Source organism: Lathyrus oleraceus, chromosome 1 (assembly GCF_024323335.1).
Source record: "Lathyrus oleraceus cultivar Zhongwan6 chromosome 1, CAAS_Psat_ZW6_1.0, whole genome shotgun sequence".
NCBI lineage: Eukaryota > Viridiplantae > Streptophyta > Magnoliopsida > Fabales > Fabaceae > Lathyrus > Lathyrus oleraceus.
Window position 1 is genome coordinate 253594972 of NC_066579.1, and position 9121 is coordinate 253604092.

General features: G+C 40.0%; 2 pseudogenes; both read right to left on the reverse strand.

Moving 5' to 3' along the window:
• Window positions 1–2789: 2789 nt before the first annotated feature.
• Window positions 2790–4860, reverse strand: LOC127102080 (U1 small nuclear ribonucleoprotein C-like; annotated as a pseudogene).
• Window positions 2977–7515, reverse strand: LOC127129776 (probable UDP-N-acetylglucosamine--peptide N-acetylglucosaminyltransferase SPINDLY; annotated as a pseudogene).
• Window positions 7516–9121: the final 1606 nt, after the last annotated feature.

Consider the following 9121-nt stretch of genomic DNA (forward strand, 5'->3'; position numbering starts at 1 on the left):
GTAGGCCTGCTGTTGAGGACGGTGATGTTGTTGTTGATATTGTTGATGTTGCTGTTGCTGGTTATTATTGTGATGCTGATATTGCTGGTTTTCTCTGAAAACAGGTGCTATGTGAGCCACCTGATGTTGATTACCGGCAAGACGCATGGCCTTCCTCCTTACTGAGGGTCTTCTTGGTTTAATATGGGAGGTCACAACATGTGCCTCACCATCTTTCTTCTTTCCAAACGCCCCATATCGTTTGGCAGAAGAGCCTTCTTCTTTGGTCAGGCTCCCTTCCCTGACTCCTTCCTCCAGACGCATTCCCATGTTCACCATCTCGGTGAAATCAAAAGGAGCACTGGAAATCATCTGCTCATAGTAAAATGAGCTCAAGGTCTTCAGGAAGATCTTGGTCATTTCTTTCTCTTCCAGCGGAGGCACAATCTGTGCTGCTAGCTCTCGCCACCTTTAGGCGTACTCTTTGAAAGTTTCCTTATCCTTCTGGGACATGGCCTTCAATTGATCCCTATCGGGAGCCATATCCATATTATACTTGTACTGCTTGATGAAGGCTTCACCAAGGTCATTGAAGGATCGGATGTTCGCGTTGTCCAAGCCCATATATCATCTCAGGGCAGCACTGAAAAATCTGTCCTAGAAGTAGTGAATAAGAAGTTGATCATTGTCGGTCTGTGTCAATATCTACCTTGTATACATGACCAGGTGGCTGAGAGGTGTCGTACCTCAGGAAAAATGAGAACACGACTTAAGCGAAGCGCAATCGCACGCTCACAATGATGGACTGAACAGAGTCGCCACCGAACTTTATTTATTCCTAAAAAGGAAAGGGGAAATATCGATAAAACCCAAGAAAGAATGACAATGATATTGGTCGTCGCAACCAAATCAGGGTTCGGGAGTCGATTACGCAAAGGGAAGGTATTAGCACCTCTCACGTCCGTTGTACTCAACGGGAACCGTTAGGTTAGTTATGCGCATTAGTGTTAGTTGAAATGTTAGGCTTTTCAAGTTATTAGGTGGGAAAGAAAGAATAGAAGAGAGAAGAAATGTTTTTGGATTTTTGACGAAGGACTAAACCTAAGTTTTTTATTAGTGGGCCTGACAAGATTTACAAATCTTGCTCCTACGTATCTCAATAGAGAAATCAAGGCTTACGTAGTTCTGGGTAGAAAAATGTTTGTTTGTTGGTCGATTTTAGCGAAAGCTACTTTGTGTCAAATCGACGAAAACATTGTTGGACTACCCAAAACAGGTGGAGAAATATTGCCTTGCATTGTTTTGAAACAAAGTACCTTTCGTTTGTGAAAAGGTTTAAGAGTCAATCGCACGGCAACGAGAAAAGAAATTGATTGGTTTGATGTGTTTTGAATAATGGCGAGAACTTGGATGGACGAGATATCCATCTCGAATCCTAGTTTCAGGAGTGCGTGGTATCCACCACGTTCCATTTCCATCTTTTTTTTAAAAGTGTTTAATAAGAATTAAATGTTTTTAAGGTTTGATTGAGAAAGGGTTTGAAGAAACCGCATTGACAATTTTAAATGATGGCGAGAGCTAAGATAGGCGAGGCATCCACCTCGAATCTTAATCTCAGAAGTGCATGGTATCAACCATGTTCCATTTCCATCTTTATTGAAAAGTGTTTAGATAGGAACTAAGTATTTTGAGTTTTATTGTGAAAATGACTTGACATTGGATCAAGCATTGATGGACGTTTAAGAGAAATTTGAATGAGTGTTTGGGAGAAAACAAAGTAGATAAATTTGGATGATGGCAAAAGCTAGGATAGGCGAGACATCCATCTCGAACCCTAGTCTCAGGAGTGCGTGGTATCCACCATGTTCCATTTCCATATTTATTGAAAAGGTCTTGAATATGAATTAATATTTTTTGAGTTTTTATTATGAAAAATGGCTTGACGTTGGATCAAACATTTGATGAAGGTTTGAAAGAAATGGAATAGAATGGGAGGAAGAAATTGATTGATTTGTTTATTGAGAAAATACTCGACGTTGGATCGAGTCATTATTTATGATCTTTTTGAAATGATTGATTTTATTCGTGTGTTAGTAGCTAACTAAACAGTTAAGCAATAAAGAAATAAAACAGTAAAATTATTACATGTCATGGGAGTGGGGGTACATTTTGTCGAATGAGGATTCAAAATAATAAAATAATAAAATCGGGCCCATACAACAAACAATGCGATGTATCAGTGTAAGTGCAAGAGAACTGTCTCATTGTTAGAAGGCCAAAGAGTAAGCCATGTGAGGTTGATGGCGATGCTTAAAAGCAATCGACTTACAAGGGTATAGGAATGGACTCGACATTGAATCAAGAATTATTTGATTTTAGTGGTTAAAAGTAACTTCGAATGATAATTGAAATGGAGGTGAAATAAGTCAATCAATATCTAATAATAAATAAAATAAAAAAATAAATAATCAGTTGATAAAAAAATGATTAAAAATAATTAATTAAATTAATTAACATTAATTACCAAAATTACTCAATTGAGATCAAATAACTAAGTTAATAAAAATTAAATAATCTAAGTTAACTAATTAATCAAAATTTTAATTAACCGAATAAATTAATTAGAAAAGAAAACAATAGGTGACAATGCCGATTTAATGGGTATGAAATGGCGACGATGTGCTCAAAACCGGTTTGCACGTAATGACAACATGATTTATATCATCCGTGAGATTCCAACGCGGTGAAAGTGTTCCCTCAATTTATCGAAATTTGGCGACATATCGGCATGAAATTGCCGGATCCGCGGGTAAAAATGAAATTTGTACGACTAGTGCGTATAGATAGAAACAAAAGCAAACCATAATTATTTACATATTTTACTCCTCATTTAATAACCAATAAACATTAATAAACACAAAGCAGACCAAAAAATAAAATAAAAATAAAAATAAAAATGGTGCACTCTATCTATCGAAATGTCACATAGCCCGAGAATAGAGAGAGATCAAAGCAGCTACCATATCATAAAAAATGAAAAGGAAACAAAGGGTCCATATTTGAGTATGATATTGTACCGAAAAGCTAAACACAAAAAGCCCATAAAACAAAGCTTAAAACCACATTTAAGTGAAATGAGACAAATAAGGAGGAAGGCCACTACCTTTCGTGAATCCAATAGCATATGAGTCGCCTGTGGGAGATATGTTGTTGTTCGTCAAAGAGTGACACCTTGCTATATCGTCACGAGGTCGGAATGAAAATGAAGACGAATCAGAAGCACGACATCGGCATGCGTTTCTGTAGGGCAACAGTGGGGTTTGCTTTCTCTCTTTTCTATCTGATTTTTCTTTGTGAATAGTATCGGCGCCCCTTCTCAAAAATTAGGGTTTTTCGGCTCCTCGCCGTCAAAAGCTCGTAGGGTTTCTCCTTCTTCTTTTTTTGAACAGTAGCCGCTCTTCCTCCAGGGTTTTTGTGAATAGTGGTCCTTCTTATATATGCTACTAATCTCTTTCCTCTGATGTGCAGTGGGGGCTGTCTGTACGGAGGATGTTGGAGGTTTTATCTTTACTCAAGCTGGTGGTCCCTCTCGGTCCTCTCTGTCTCCAAGAAAATTTTACTGTCGGTAAGAAGCTTATTTACTGCAGTGCATTCTTGCTTTATGAAATTATATCAACTCGTGTATTGTGCTGCAGATTTGGGATGAAACACTTTTGCAGGGCAAGGTCTTGTGGAAGGGGTGAGTGTTATCAGCATTGTAACTTTCATAGCCTCCTGTTGATGGTGCTGATGAATTGGTTGGATACATTGCTCATGAAACCATAGGATGAGCACCATTGGAGGCTGGTGCTGATGAATTGGTTCCAGGAACCATCGGTGGGGGAGCTAGTGTCGGGGGCCTGGGTAGGGTATTTGCTTGACCAGGTACAGAGGGTGCTCCGGGAGGAGGTAAAGTTGGTGGCATGCCAGGTGCGGGATAATGTCCTGGTGCCATGGGACCTGGCCTTGGCATAAGAGGTCTCATCCCTGGGAATAGTGGTTGACCACTAAGGCCTGATGCACTTCCAGGAATTGGAAATCTTGGTGGTGGCAAGATGGGCATAGAAGGCCTTTGAGCCATCATGGGGTTAAAAGTTACACCAACTTGCTGAAACGCCGCAGCTTGCCCAAGATGTTCCTTAATCCTTTGATCAATTAAACTCTGTGTTTGTTGCTCTCCAAATTGCAGGTAGTAGGACCTCACATTTGACTTCTGTTTGTAAACTGAATTATGCTGCTTTCTCACAGATGGAGAATCGTGGGTCAAATAGGTATCGCAATAGTCACAATAGTACTGAGGCGTCGCTGTTTGAATTGTATGGCTCCTTTAACTACCTTGCTCTTTTTTACATTTGAAACAATTGATTATTGGACTGATGTGAATTTTATTTTGATTGTTTGGAGACAAAACATGCAGGCTGGTGCTACTGCAAGGTTTGCTTGCAGATCGGTTCAGGTTCGTTGCCAAGCCGTCATCCCATCATATCTGGCGTCAAGCTAATCCCTGCAATGGAGGTGTTTCCGGAGCCTATGATCACCACCAACAATTCTGCATAATACACAAAATCTTGTAAAACTGATGTAGAAAGGTTTGCGTTATATCATCCAAAAGCTGATATTAGATGTATCATGCTGCACGACGTATCCTCCTGGCAGTTTGAAGAAAAATGAGGCGTTTGAGACAGTTTGATGTCAAAGATTCAGCAATGGTTCAAGCAGCGTCGAATGTCGATGGCTTGCAACTGTGCTTGAAAAACTCTTGTACTACTCAACAAATTCAACTGGCCATGTTTCTAATTTGAAGATTGACAAAACCTGCAATCTCATTCTGCCCAATCTCATTTTTCTATCCAATCTCATTCTCTACCAAGTTCATTCTGCACAAGTTCATCAAATTGTTTTTGCATAATTGCATCAATTCCACTTCTGCACAAGCTCAAGATCAAGCCGCACCAAAGTTTTGTTACTCTGCATCAAAGTTTTGTCACTCTGCATCAAAGTTCTGCTATCAAGTTGCATCAAAGCTCTATTCTCTACATCAAACGCATACACCAGGGATTCCACAATCAATAACAATAACCAAGGCGCACAACCAGAGCTTCACAGAGTTGTGAATAAGAGGGAGTAATTCGAAGAAGGGGAAGGAGTTTAATACTTGCTTCCTTCACTTGTGGGTGCAATGCTACATAGCATGTTGTAGCTGCTCCCTGCTGAACATTTTTCAACACAAGTTTCCCAATCACATTTATTAGACCGTTCACTGCACTGTTATGATGGAAAAGGTTGGTGACAATTGTTCCTGGATGAAGAAAATTTGCAGTAATATTCACACCATCTTCCTTGAGATGTTTTTGTAAGTTGGTTGGCATGTAAAACGTTAGCAAGCTTGGATTTCCCATATGCACACCAGTTGTTATAACTTGATTGGTCATTAATTTTGTCAAAATAGATTCCTTCGGGATATGCGAACCTGTGAGCCTCTGAGGCAACATTAACACTTCTTCCTTCTTTTTTTACTTTCACGTGTTGTTTTCTTCATAGTATCCAACAAAAGATTTGTCAAAAGAAAATGCCCTATGTGATTGGTGGCAAACTGTAGTTCAATGTTGTCTTTGGACAGCTTGAAAGGGCATGCCATAATTCCCAGCTTATTGTTTGCACTATGACCAGTAAGTTCTACCAAAATATCAACTTGATCTTCTTTAATTATATCAGCGACCTTCTTTTCATCAGTCCCGTTAATTTCTTTCCAGATCCCACCCTTCTTTAAAACTTTCTCTCTAAACCGAATGGTTTTTTTGAATCTGCCTTGACAACTGCTGAATAAACAATCACTTTATATTTGGCGTAGTTGTGATATATAAGGGGAGCTTCTATGAAATAAGACACAGTGTGTAAAATAATAAGGAGATACATATCCTTTCACAAGGGGCCGTTCGGGATCTTTTGAGTTGTCCCATGATGTGAATTGTTGATATAGGCTCATAAACCGCCTACCCCAAACCCTATGAGCTTCAAAAAGTTTGTCATCATTTCCTTCATCTATGTAATTCATTGCAAGCAGGCGGTTCTGGCCAGCATTTCGAGAGTCAGGATCAATCTTGAGACATTGTTCATAGGCATTAATTGCTAGAGCAATATCACCAGCATCTCTGTAAAGAACTCCTAGGTTATTGTATGCCTCTACGCGTTTCGGATTTGCAATGATAGCTTTCTCAATCATACTTGCAGCGGCGTCCATCTTACCCTGGACAGTGTAGACAACACCAAGGTTATTTAATGACTGTGAAAATTTGGGCTTGATTGATAATGCAAGCTGGTAGCATTCTACAACTTTATCAAGGTTGTCACGATCTTTATATATAACACCTAGATTGTTACAAGCTTCGACACAATGTGGATTGAAATGGAAGGCGAGCTCATATAACACAATAGCCATATCAAACTTAAGCATCTCACCATAAGCAACCCTGAGATTATACATAGCATCAGCATAATGCCAGTTATAAAACAAGGCTTTCTTATAAAAGCTACACCCCGGTTGATGTCACCCTCCAATTTAACCTTTGTTCCCAAATCTGACAAAGTTATAGCAATGTTATTTTTGGCAATCTCGAAGTTAGGTGAAACAACTAAACACCTCTCATAACAAGTAATAGTCACTTCCAAATCACCTCGATTTTTATAAATCACACCCATGTTGCAATATGCTTCAACATACATAGGCCTCTCTGATGAAGCTTTTTTTCATAGAAAGTGAGGGCCATGTCATATTGCATCATTTTAGAATAGACCACACCAAGGTTATAATATGCTGGAGCATAGTGTGGATCTACTTTTAGAGCTTCAAAATATTTTTGAATTCCCTCCTGAGTGTTTCCTGCAAGCTTTATGTTGGTACCAATATCCATTAGTACAATGGCTAAGCATTCAACAGTTGCTTTGTACGTAGGATCCACCCTTAACTCCTTTTGATATGACTCAGCTGCCTCCATCAACCAACCTTCTTCTGTATAAAGAATACCACAATGTGTGAGAGCACAAGCATTCTGAGGATCCAACTTAATAGCCTCCGAAAAACTATCAAAATCAAGCCTACCCGAATTCTGCATCTGCAAGTATATGCCTTTCCCAATGAGAGCCTTCACATTCCCACCATCCTCTCCAAAACACGCTCATTCAAAGCAATAAAATTCGCAAACTTGTTCCTCGATCGCAAAATGTTAGCATAGGAAATATTTTCTTTCACTTCAGATTTCCAATTCACCGAAACAGTACTACCGCCAAAACTAACAGACGGTTCTTTCACTTTTGAAAATCCATTATCTCCACCTAACTCCTTATCTTTTCCATTCCCATCATTTTCTTTCATTCATGCCATCTTAACCACTTTCAAGAGGGTTCTTCAAGGGCAAGAATAGGTCATGGGAAGTTGAGTTATAGGGTGGAGAAATGGAGCATCATGGCGGAGTTGAAAGGGAAATTGCGAAGAAAAGGGGGGGGTGAAAACTGGTAATAAGACAAATGACAGATGAATAATCACCTCGATGAAATTGGAACGAAAGATGAAACATGAGGTTCACTTGATTCTAACAAATGAAAGAGTTTTCAAATCTCGCATGGCTAAGGAGATTATTCATCTTATACCAAAAATCAAAAACCAAAGCCCAAAAGACAAACATCGACTGGTTGTGGTAGCGAGTCCAACAACAAAAGTTTTTTTGGATAGTATCATGAACAGATGGAATGGTCATGAAGAAAGAATGCAAACGAGTGATTGATGGGGGAAAATTTTCAGGACAAAAATCGGGGTATGACAAGAGGGCAAGTATTTCCATTGTACTTTTCAAAGTCAGGTACTTTGAACTTTACAGGGATTTTGACATTTGGGACCAAGCAGAGTTCAGCAGCAGACTTGCCGAAGAGGTCCTTTCCTCTGAGAGTTTTCAATTCCTTGCGGAGCTCAAGAAACTGATCATTCATAGCATCCATTTTTTCATAGACATCTGGGCCCTTAGACGGCTCAGAGTGATAGATGGTGTCGTCTACTCTGGGCATAGTATGCACGACAGGAGGTGGAATGACGAGGACCGGGCTAGATGCCGACAGAGAAGCAAAAGTGGGGGAAGGACCCTCAGGAATAAAGTTGGGAGGCATCCGCCAAGGAAAATCGGCTGGCATAGCTGTCGGTGCAAAGTGGCGCTGGCCGCAGACACGATTGATGAGGCAATCTCGGAGATGACTGTCCTCTAGGGAGGAGTTGAAGGTGTCAGAGATGACTGGCTCTGGGCAGCCATGAATGACTCCATCAGGGCAGTCAATTTGGCCACTTCCTCCTTATGTTCACGGTTCTCTTGCTCCAAATGATCCATTCGTCTTGATACATTGGTTCGGGTGTAGTACCGGTGAGTCAGCTTGTCTTCAAAATAAATGAAGAACACAGAGTTAGACCATAGAACCAGAAGCCTGGAGCAAAACCTGCTTATGCACATATTGGATGCAATGCTTATGCATATGATTTGTTTTTATTTATCAGAGGAACTTTTAGAGTCCTATTTGCAAATATTTTGGAAATATTAATCATTTAGTCATATAGTGAAGTATCACATCAATAATATTTGGAAAATATTTTTATACCAAAGAAGTACAGTCTTGGTAACCAAATAAGAGAGAAGGAAAATGAACATCCTATGGAACCCTAGAAACATTCATCTAAAGCTCTGGAGACTGGAAGATAAGTTGCACGAAGCCTCTTCACCTCCCTCTCATAGGCTGCCTCCATATATGCCTTCTATTTGGCGAGTCGATCATACTTCCTCTTCCAAAACATGGAAGACTGAGGAAGAAGAGAAGTCAATGCATCATCAGGCTCATCAATAACCCGATGCTCAAGGAACTCTATCAAAGCATCCTTCTCTTTAATCTGCTGAAGCAACTCCTCTTGTTCCCGGATCCAGGCACGTGAACGGTCTTCTCTCTCAACTCCTCTACTCCTTGGTTAGGGAGGGTTGAAGGCCCAACCACAACCAAAGGCGTAGGTATCGGATACTCGTAAGGCATCAGGTACTCAGAACCTCTCCTCCTAACCTAAGAGGTATAGGGT